We start from the raw sequence: 12,024 nt of genomic DNA, 5'->3' as shown, positions 1-12,024 counted from the left end.
CTGGGGAGCCTGGTGGGCTGCCCTCTGGGGTCGCACAGAGTCGGACACGACTGAAGCGACTTAGCAAGCAAGTAGCAAGCATCTGCATATATGAGGTTACTGATATTTCTCCCAGCAGTCTTGACTCCAACTTGAGCTTCAACCAGCCCAGGAGTTCACATGAACTACTGTTCACAGATGTTTTTTTCTGGAACTCCTTTGCTTTCTCCAAGATCCAGTGAATGTTGGCAATTTGGATCTCTGATCCCTTTGCCTTTTCGAAACTCAGCTTGTATATCTAGAAGTTTTTGGTTTACATACTTCTGAAGACCAGCTTGAAGAATTTTGAGCATAATCTTGCTAGCATGTGAAATGATTGCAATTGTACGGTAATTTGGGCTTTCTTTGGCACTGCCTTTCTTTGGGACTGGAATGAAAACTGACTGTTTCCAGTCCTGTGGCTATTGCTGCGTTTTCCAAATTTTCTGACATATTGATTGCAGCACTTTAACAGCATCATCTTTAAGGATTTGAAATAGTTCAGTTGGATTTCGATCACCTCTATTAGCTTTGTTCATAGTAATGCATTCTAAGCCCCACTTGACTTCACACTCCAGGACGTCCAGCTATAGGTGAGTGATCACACTACTGTGATTATCTGGGTCATTAAGACCTTTTTTGTATAGCTCTTCAGTGAATTCTTGCCACCTCTTCCTAGTTTCTTCTTCTTCTGTTACGTCCTTATCATTTCTGTCCTTTATCATGCCCATCTTCGCATGAAACGCTCCTTTGATATCTCCAATTTCCCTGAAGAGATCGCTAGTCGTCTCCATTCTATTGTTTTCCTCTATTTCTTTGCATTGTTCATTTAGGATAGCCTTCTTATCTCTCTGTGCTACTCTCTGGAACTCTGCATTCGGCTGGGTATGTCTTTGCCTTTCTCCCTTGCTTTTTGCTTTTCTTCTCTCCTCAGCTGTGTGTAAAGCCTCCTCACACAGCCACTTTGCCTTTGTGCATTTCTTTTTCTTTGGGATGATTTTGGTCACTGCCTCCTGTACAATATTACAAACCTTCGTTCATAGTTCTTCAGGCACTCTGTCTACCAGATCGAATCCCCTGAAACCACTTGTCACTTCCACTGTATAGTAATAAGGGGTGTGACTTAGGTCATACCTGAATAGCGGTTTTCCCTACTTTCTTCAATTTAAGCTTGAATTTTGCATTAAGGAGCTCATGATCTTAGCCACAGTCAACTCCTGGTATTGTTTTTGCTGACTATATAGAGTTTCTCCATTTCAGCTGCAAAGTACATATCAATCTGGTTTCGGTACTCACCATCTGGTGATGTCCATGTGTACAGTCATCTCCTGTGTTGTTGGAAGAGGGTGTTTGCTATGACCAGCGTGTTCTATTAACAGACGTTTTCTGTTAGCCTTTGCCCTGCTTTATTTTGTACACCAAGGTCAAACTGCCTGTTATTCCGGGTATCTCTTGACTTCCTACTTTTGCATTCCAATCCCCTATGATGCAAAGGACATCTTTTTTTGGTGTTAGGTCTAGAAGGTGTTGTAGGTCTTCCTAGAATTGGTGAACTTAAGCTTCTTTGGCATCAGTGGTTGGGGCACAGACTTAGATTACTATGATGGTGAATGGTGTGTCTTGGAAACAAAACCAAGATCATGCTGTTGTTTTTGAGACTGCATGCAGGTACTGTATTTTGGACATTTTTGGTTGACTATGAGGGTGTCTCCATTTCTTCTAAGGGATTCTTGTCTGAAATAATAGATATTGTGCTCATCTGAATTAAATTCACCCATTCCTATCCACTTTAGTTCAGTTCAGTTCAGTTGCTCAGTCGTGTCCGACTCTTTGCAACCCCATGAATCACAGCACGTCAGGCCTCCCTGTCCATCACCAACTCCCGGAGCTCACTCAGACTCATGTCCATTGAGTCAGTGATGTCATCCAGTCATCGCATCCTCTGTCATCCCCTTCTCCTCCTGCCCTCAATCCCTCCCAGCATCAGAGTCTTTTCCAATGAGTCAACTCTCCGCATGAGGTGGCCAAACTATTGGAGTTTCAGCTTTAGCATCAGTCCTTCCAAAGAACACCCAAGGCTGATCTCCTTTAGAACGGACTGGCTGGATCTCCTTGCAGTCCAAGGGACTCTCAAGAGTCTTCTCCAACACCACAGTTCAAAAGCATCAATTCTTCTTCGGCACTCAGCTTTCTTCACCGTCCAACTCTCACATCCATACATGACCACAGGGAAAACCATAGCCTTGACTAGACGGACCTTTGTTGGCAAAGTCATGTCTCTGCTTTTCAATATGCTATCTAGGTTGGTCATAACTTTCCTTCCAAGGAGTAAGTGTCTTTTAATTTCATGGCTGCAGTCACCATCTTCAGTGATTTTGGAGTCCAAAAATATAAAGTCTGACACTGTTTCCACTGTTTCCCCATCTATTTCCCGTGAAGTGATGGGACCAGATGCCACGATTTTCGTTTTCTGAATGTTGAGTTTTAAGCCAACTTTTGCACTCTCCTCTTTCACTTTCATCAAGAGGTTTTTTAGTTCCTCTTCACTTTCTGCCATAAGGGTGGTGTCATCTGCATATCTGAGGTTATTGATATTTCTCCCGGCAATCTTGATTCCAGCTTGTGCTTCTTCCAGCCCAGCCTTTCTCATGATGTACTCTGCATAGAAGTTAAATAAGCAGGGTGATAATATACAGCCTTGACGTACTCCTTTTCCTATTTGGAACCAGTCTGTTGTTCCATGTCCAGTTTTAACCGTTGCTTCCTGACCTGCATATAGGTTTCTCAAGAGGCAGGTCAGGTGGTCTGGGATTCTCATCTCTTTCAGAATTTTCCACAGTTTATTGTGATCCACACAGTCAAAGGCTTTGGTATAGTCAATAAAGCAGAAATAGATGTTTTTTCTGGAACTCTCTTGCTTTTTCGATGATCCAGCGGATGTTGGCAATTTGATCTCTGGTTCCTCTGCCTTTTCTAAAACCAGCTTGAACATCTGGACTTTAGTTCACTGATCCCTAAAATGAAAATATTGCCACCTCCTGCTTGACTATGTCCAATTTACCTTGATTCATGGACCGAACATTCCAGGTTCCTATGCAATATTGTTTTTTACAGCATCGGACTTTACTTTCACTACCAGACACATTCACAACTGAGAGTCGTTTCTGCTTTGGTCCAAATGCTACATTCTTTCTGGAGTTATTAGTAACTGCCCTCCACTCTTCCCCTGTAGCATATTGGACACTTTCCATCCTGGGGGGGCTCATCTTCTGGTGTAATATCTTTTTGCCTTTATATACTGTTCATGGGGTTTTCTAGGCAAGAATATTGGAGTGGGTGCCACTTTCTTCTCCAGCGGACCACATTTAGTCAGAGCTCTTTACTATGATCCATCTGTCCTGGGTGCCCCTGCACAGCATGGCTCGCAGCTTCATTGTTACATAAGTGCCTTCACCATGACAAGGCCATGATCCATGAAGGGGAAGGCACACAGAAGACCTTTATTTCTTTTAGATGAAAGACTACTGATTACATCACTCTTCTGTTTAAAATATCATAGTTTCACTATTTTTAGAGTGTCTTTTGTTAAAAATTAAGGATGTTAAGTCATTTTCTTCTTCAATACTGTTTTAAAAACTTCAATTATATTCTCCTAAAAGTTTTTTTTTCCCCTATGAAGAAACTGATCCTTGGTTTCAAGATAAGGATACAGTAAATAAAAGTCTGAAGTTAATCTCATTCATGATATCATTAGATAGCTAGACAGTCACTGCTTCTGTCAGTTTAAAATTGTATGTTACAATACTTAGGTATTTTATATACAGTCTAATTTTAATATGAATGAGAAAAATTAATCTTTCTAAAATATCAAAATTTAGTTATGTAATATAATCATGAAAAAGAAGATTTCTCTGAAAAGTTTATGATGTATACTGGTCATAAAACATACACTATTTACTTAGAGTTGCCATGAGAACATATTAAAGGAAAACGTTTATAAAGATTTATACTAATACATATATAAAAGCATAAAAGAGGTTTATATTTTCATCTATCTCAAAAGAGTGTCTATCCCAACCATATACACATTTTTTGGGTAATTTATGGATAAGGAATTCTGAATGCCTTCAAAGAGAGCATTTATAAGTTTCATTTCTTCCTGATTTTTGATTTTTATATGCCATTTGTAAATGTAATTACTATTCTTTAATATCCATTCACTTCACAGCTAATACTTTCAAGCACCAGAGAAGACAAAATTAAATTGCATGTATCTTTCTTTTACTTGTTAAAGTGTTAGTTTTAACGATGAATGAACTTTATTCTCAGTATCTAGATTAGTCACTGGTGGCAAGTTAGTGACTTATATGCAGAGTACACCATGTGAAATGCCAGACTGGATGAATCACAAGTTAGAATCAAGATTGCTGGAAGAAATATTAACAACCTCAGATATGCAGATGATACCACTCTAATGGTAAAAAGTGAAGAGGAACTAAAGAGCCTTTTGATGAGGGTGAAAGAGGAGAGTGAAAAAGCTGGCTTGAAATTCAACATTCAAAAAACGAAGATCATGTCATCTGGTCCCATCACATCAAGGCAAACAGAAGGGGAAAAAGTAGAAGTATTTCTTGGCCTACAGACCTGGCCATGAAATTAAAAGACACTTGCTCCTTGGAACGAAAGCTATGGCAAACCTAAACAGCATACTAAAAAGCAGAGACATCATTTTGCTGACAAAGGTCTGTATAGTCAAAACTATGGTTTTTCCAGTAGTCATGTATGGATGTAAGAGTTGAACCATAAAGAAAGCTGAAGGCTAAAGAATTGATGCTTTTGAACTGTGGTGCTGGAGAAGACTCTTGAGAGTCCCTTGGACAGCAAGGATATGAAATCAGTCAATACTAAGGAAATCAACCCTGAATATTCATTGGAAGGCCTGTTGCTGAAGCTGATGCTTCAATACTTCAGTCACCTGATAGGGAGAGCTGACTCACTGGAAAAGACTCTGATGCTGGAAAAGACTGAAGGAAGAAGAGGGCAGCAGAGAATGAGATGGTTAGATAGCATCATTGACTCAATGGACATTAATTTGAGCAAACTCTGGAAGGTAGTGGAGAACAGAGGAGCCTGGTGTGCTACATAGTCTAAGGGGTCTCAAAGAGTTGGACACCACTTACTGACTGAACAACATCAATAAGTTAGTTACATAGACACACATCCACTCTTTCGAACTGTGTCTGTGTCTGTGTGTGCTTAGTCACTCAGTCATGTCTAACTCTTTGGTATCCCATGGACTGTAGCCCACTAGGCTCCTCTGTCCCTGGGATTCTCCAGGCAAGAATACTGGAGTGGGTTGCCATTTCCCACTCCAGGGGATCTTTCCCACCCACAGATCTAACCTATGTCTCTTGTCTCTCCTGCATTGGCAGGTGGATTCAAGGTGGTGCTAGTGGTTAAAGAATCTGCCTGCCAGTGCAGGAGACCATAAAGGAAGTGGGTTTGATCCCTGGGTTGGGAAGATCCTGGTGGAGGAAGTGAGCTGACAGAACACTATTAAATTGTAACAGGGACTGAGTTACAAAGATCTGAAATGTGAATTGTTCTTATGTTCAGATTTGCTTACAATGAGTAATTCATTCACTGAGGTGGATTTTTTTTTTACATAATTTTCTTTAGACTTGCAGTATTTGTAGTGTTAATAATACATACAGATTTTTATATTCTAGAATATATATACCTTGAACTTGTCACAAATAACAACAAATAAGGCCTCATATATTTATAATGATTTTGATTTACAGAGTCTTAGAGGGAAATGTGGGCTTCCCAGGCAGTGCTAGTGGTAAAGAACCCACCTACCAATGCAGGAGACATAAGAAACATGGGTTTGATCCCTGGATCAGGAAGATCCCCTGGAGGAAGGCACGGCAACCCACTCCAGTATTCTTGCCTGGAGAATCCCAGGGACAGAGGAGCCTGGCAGGCTACATTCCATAGGATTGCAAAGAGTCAGAAGGACTGACTCGACTTAGCATACATGCATGCAGAGGGAAATTTGTATGGTCAGTAAAAACTATTCCCTTATCTTAATTGGTAGAGCAATTCCCATCTGGTTGTGAAGAGCTGATCCTTAAACCTGCCTTCTGATAAAGTCCTAAAGGTTTTTCTAATAGTCTATAAGGTATCATACATGAAAAGTATCATTTGTTACTTTCCCTTAAACTAGGTTTGGGTAATACAGTAATGTTTATATCTTCTTGTGTGTGTTTTGTTACTTAAATTTAGTGGAACTACTTCTTTGAGTAAATAATCCAGCTGGTATTAATGAATAATTGCTGTACATCTTTGCTAGTAGCCTGCCATCATCACATGCCTTTTAAAACAAAACAATTCTAAAAATTTCTTCTATATCTGCTTTCTGCCCCATATATCTGGACTTTTAAATATTCACCCACCAGCTCGGTTCAGACAGTTCTTCCCAATACTATCAGCTCAGGAACTGATCTGCTGTTTGCCCAGTAGAGGAGTTACATATTGCCTTTTGAAGAATGACACCTCAGACCACAGCCTTGACACCTGGCCTATCTTTGAATGGCTTCAGATTCAGCTCTTAAGAATAATCATTATCATCCGGAATGACTTTGGGCATTCTGACTTTTAGCACTAAACTCCACAGAAAGAGTTTAATTAGGTGGGAAAGTTATATAATTTAAACTGCTATCATTCTAAAGACATTCTCATGGGTATTTCTGCTCTTCCCAGAGACGATTCCTTAGAAGCCTTTTCCTTCCTTTGCTCTTCAGTTACTGGAAGCCAGTTTTGATGAGTTTTATATCTGCCATCTGACAGCACTGTTCTCAAACACTAGTTTTTCTCCTAAGTTTATAAGTTAGGGTTACACAAAAAGAAAATGAAATTCGTTTTCAGTGCTGAACTAAAGACATTCTATTAATGGCACTGTGTTGCTCCTATCTCTTGGGAAGAAAATCTTAAAATATCGACTACTTCTTTACCCTTCACATCTCTTCAGTCACCAAATTACATTGTTTTCCTCTGTGGTGTTCTTGCTATGAATTCCTTCCTCCTTCTCACTGCTACCAGCCCATATCAGCATATCAGTTCTCTATACTATTAAATTGTAGTGCTTCTTGGCTGGTACTCCTATCTCTAAAACCAACCTGCTGCCATTAATCTTCTACAATACTAAGCGGGACTGATGTTCTAAAATGCTAGTTCCATCACGTAACCTTTGCTGCTTTCAAAACTCTACAGCGGTTTCTTATTCCCTATCACCTGAAATCTAAATGCCTTTGCATACTTTTGAAGGCTCTCAGTAGTTCAGCCTTGCCTCGCCCACGTGACGTCATCCCACAGGAACCTCCGCTCCGGCGGGGCTGACCTTTAGACTGGCTGCTCTCCAGTACTCCACTCACACTTGTACCTTTGCTTCATTTATGCTCTTTCCTCTTTTACCCTTTCTTCTTTCCTTTCTGTTTATGTGTCTCCCACTCATTCCTCAGGTCTTCCTTTTCTCTGTATTATCTGCACTGAACAATTAACAAGCTCTTCCAAGTTCTTCGATACCAATGAAATAATAAAAAAGGGAAATAAATATATAAATATGTTATTAGCTTTATATACAGATGCCAGATGGCAGATACCCTCACAATTTCACGTCTAGGAATCTGTGCCCTCTCCAAGGCATTTAGCTATAAGGGCTTCCGTCATGGCTCAGTGGCAAAGAATCCAGCTGCCAAGCAGGAGACGCTGGTTCGATCCCTGGGTCGGGAAGATCCACTGGAGAAAGAAATTGCAACCCATTCTAGTACTCTTGCCTGGGAAATCCCAAGCAGAGGAGACTGGTGGGCTAAAGTCTGTGGGGTCGCAAAAGAGTCAGACACAACAGACAAGTCAGTCAGTCCTTAGCAACTGAACAACACCAACAATATATTCACTGCAGCAGCATTTGGAAACAACTTAAACAACTTAATACCAATGCTCTAAATGTCTTGTGGGCAAGAGCTGTACAGCATATTTTTCATTTATTCCACCAAATCTGAGCGGTAAATACAGAAAACAATTTTTTGGTGAGGTGTCTTTCTCTGTATCTTATAATAACGTGTGCTCAGTTGCTCAGCTGTGTTCACGGAATTTTCCAGGCAAGAATACTGGAGCGGGTTGCCATTTCCTACTCCAGGGGCTCTTCCCCACCCAGGGACTGAACCACATCTTTTGTATCTTCTCCCCTGGCAGGCTGATTCTTTACCACCGTGCCATCTGGGAAGCCCATATCCTGACAGTAACAGAGATGAAAATAAAATTCAAACTCATTGATTCCTCCCTATTACTGGTCTGTATTTCTCACTCAAATCCCATATCTTTACTTTCCAAGAAAAGATAAAATAATTTAAATTTCATATGGTAGTCTGACTAACAAGAAACACAAGAAACTATTTGCATTAATGCCTCAAGGAAATGGCTAGAAGAAAAAGTATTACCAGATATAAAGAAACAAGTTGAAAGAATTAATCTTACTCATAATTGTTATCTTCTCCAAAAAGTCCCCATAGGCAGCGTGCTTCTAATGCTATGTGCATGAGTGCATGCTCAGGCGCCAAGTCGTGTCTGACTCTTTGTGACCCCATGGACGCTAGGCTGCCAGGCTCCTCTGTCCATGGGATTTCCCAGGCAAGAACACCAGAGTGTGCTGCCATTTCCTTCTCCAGGGGAATGTTCCCAGCCTAGGGACTGAACCCACGTCTCCTGCATTAGCAGGCAGATTCTTTACCACTGAGTCACCAGGGAAGCCTCTACTGATATGTATATACACTCAAAGACTTAAATCCCTCGTATGTACCTGTCAAAAGTGCACTATTTTGACATGCTTACTGAGAACAGAGGATAACTTACTATCCTCAGAGCAAGCTAACTCCCGTCTGAACTTTCTCTCTCAATCTGAACTACTATAGGATGGCTCTTTGATGGGAAGCATACTCTGCCTTTTCCAACTTCACATTATCCTGCTCTATTACATGCCAGTGTCTCTGAAGGCTATAAAAAGAGCCATATTAACAAAGTATAGATATTTTGAATAAAAAGATTCTCAGTCCTTTATCTGAAAATCTAGTTATCACTACATATGTGGGGCTTCCCTCATAACTCAGTCAGTAAAGAATCTACCTGCAATGCAGGAGACCCGGGTTCGAGTCTTAGGTTGGGAAGATCCCCTGGAGAAGGAAATGGCAACCCACTCCAGTACTCTTACCTGGAGAATCCCATGGACAGAGGAGCTTGGCAGGTTGCAGTCTATGGGGTCACAAGAGTTGGACATGACTTAGTGACTAAACCACCACCACCACATATACTTATGATTGTGCTTGGTTACTCAGTTGTGACTAACTCTGCAACATGCCAGGCCTGCAGGCACCTGGTCTGCAGCCTGCCAGAGTCCTCTGTCCATGGAATTTTCCAGGCAATAATACAAGAGTGGGGTGCCATTTTCTACTCCAGGCAATCTTCCCAACCCAGGGATTGAACCTGCATCTCTTGTGTCTCTTGCATTTGCAGGTGGGTTCTTTACCACAGTGTCCCCTGGAAAGCCCTGTATTCTCTTATATATAGCTTTTAAACAATTTAGGTTATCATTATAATAGAAGGTATTAAAATGTGTTTTATAATTAGAGGGCAAGATGAAGTATTACTTGTATACTATTAAAAAAACCCTAGTACTATATTTCTCTTTTTGATACAACTGAAGAAATTTAAAATCTGCTGCTAGTCCTCAATGGCATCTCTACAAATGACCTAACTATATTCTTAATTAACAGAAACCTTTTCTAGCAATTCTAAACACTTTTAAATTCAACAATTCCACTTCTAGGAATTTATGTCTCCTACAATAACTACAGATATGTGCAAACATTTAGATGTGAGTAGGTTCACTGCAGCAGTACTTTAAAATAGTAACAACAGATTTAAAGTCATTTGAATTACTTAGTAAAACACTATGTATAATGACATAGAAAGTTAATCATGACATATCAAGTGAATCAGGTTACAAATCTGTATGTACTACATAAAAACATTTTTTAAAAATGTCAAGTTGTTTAGTAATATTTTAAAAATTGTCTAAAAATTAGTGTATATTAGTTTAGTAATTTATATATCTATATCTATATCTCATGGTTATAAAGCATTTAAAAATATTTGGCCGAAAACAATATCATGTAATATTTCTCTTGATAAAAATGACACATGTACTTAACTACTAAAATGAACAAGGGGTCATTAAAAAGCAAAAAAATGCAACCTGTCTCTATTTCCAGTCTTATTTTTTGTTGAGCTGTCCACAGGTTTGAGGATCCAATAAGGTTGACAGACAGCTTATGAGGCTTAAAAGTTACCTGTGGCTATAAAGTAGTTTTATTCAGTATGTATGTGTATTTTGCAGGTTTAAAAGTTTTACTTCTTACTAGCTAGACACTTCTCAGAAAAATAAATGAAGGGGATATAAGGTACACAAAGATGGAATAACTATTATTTCACTGTTTCTTAATGTCATAAATCAAGGTCATACAATTTTGCCAATTAAGTTTTTACAATATTTAAAAATATTATTTGAACTGAAGGAGACTTTTTTACATAGTCAAGGCTTCCTCAGGTACTTTCCTTTAATCTCCCACACCCAAATGAGGCCAATCCAGCAACTAAGAGCTCAAACCTCTCATTGTGTTTTGATCCTGTTTGTTCTATCCTTGCAGGATATTTGCTTTGGAAGAGGAGATTTATAGCCGAAGAACTATGACTTAAACAGCTTATTTGCTAAGATAAACCAACGTGCATTAGTATTAAGGTTAAAAAAAAAAAACTATTACCTACTGGACTGCTAATTAATAAAAACAACCCTTTCTTTAAAAGAAAAAAAAAAGTACACAGAGATCAAGTTTAAATAATTCTAATGCTTTTTCTAGACAGATAATCACAAGTAATAATTTAAAAAAATCCTCCAATAAACAAGATAATAAACCTGAACTGTAAAAGAAAAAAAAGTCTTTGTTAAAAAAAAAATAAAAGCAAAGTTTTAAACAGAAAAATGTTCACTATACATATAATAAAAAGCTTATTTACTACCCAAAGAGTTCTTACACATCAATAAAAAGTGATTAACAGTTCAATATAAAAATAGGAAAAAGGTCATGAACAACAGTTAACATAAAAAGAAAAATAAACTTCAATAAATATTAAAATTTGCTTAACTTTATTCATAATTAATAGAAGACATATTAAAATGAGATATTTTTCATCTTTCAGAGTGGAAGGCTAAAAGCTTTGATAATACTAAATAGTGTATTAAATACACTATTTAAATACTAATTAGCTTAGGGAATAAGCATTCTCACAGATTATTAGTTGCTGACTTAACTTCTTAACAGAACAATTTGGCAATATTTAGAATTAAAAGGGGACGAGGGGGTGACAGAGGATGAGATGGTTGGATGGCATCACCAACTCGACAGACAGGAGTCTGAGCAAGCTCCGGGAGCTGGTGATGAACAGGGAAGCCTGGTGTGCTGCAGTCCATGGGGTCGCAAAGAGTTGGACACGACTGAGCGACTGAACTGACTGACTGAGTTAAAAAGGCACATTTTTTTAACCTTAAAATTTTGATTTCTAGAAATTTATCCTCTAAATCTAGCTAAAGGACTATACAGAAATCTGCTTAAGGAAGGCTGAACACTTGTAGCATAGTTTGTAACAGCAAATTTTAACAACTCAAGTAAACAAATTCAAATTCTTTTCTCACAGAAATTGCACCCTAGTCTACAAAAGACATATGTATACAGTAATTTTTTTTAAGCCTCAAAGTATTATTTCACAATGTTCTGTATTGGCTGGGAATTAGCAATTAATGTTTCTTTTTTGGAAAATCTGTAAGGAAGCTGATAATACTTTGGAGACTGAAAATTCAAAGTTAATTTATTTTTAGTACTAAGCAGAGACATT

General features: G+C 38.7%; 1 protein-coding gene across 4 annotated transcripts in view; it reads right to left on the bottom strand.

Annotated features, from left to right (window-relative positions):
• The window catches only part of MIPOL1 (mirror-image polydactyly 1), a 307,526-nt gene that overhangs the window by 14,299 nt on the left and 281,203 nt on the right, over positions 1-12,024 (bottom strand). The window lies entirely within an intron of this gene.

Source organism: Bos indicus, chromosome 21 (genome assembly GCF_029378745.1).
Source record: "Bos indicus isolate NIAB-ARS_2022 breed Sahiwal x Tharparkar chromosome 21, NIAB-ARS_B.indTharparkar_mat_pri_1.0, whole genome shotgun sequence".
NCBI classification, from domain to species: Eukaryota; Metazoa; Chordata; class Mammalia; order Artiodactyla; family Bovidae; genus Bos; species Bos indicus.
The sequence above is the reverse complement of the archived record's forward strand: the minus strand, read 5'-3'. Positions and strand labels throughout refer to the sequence as shown.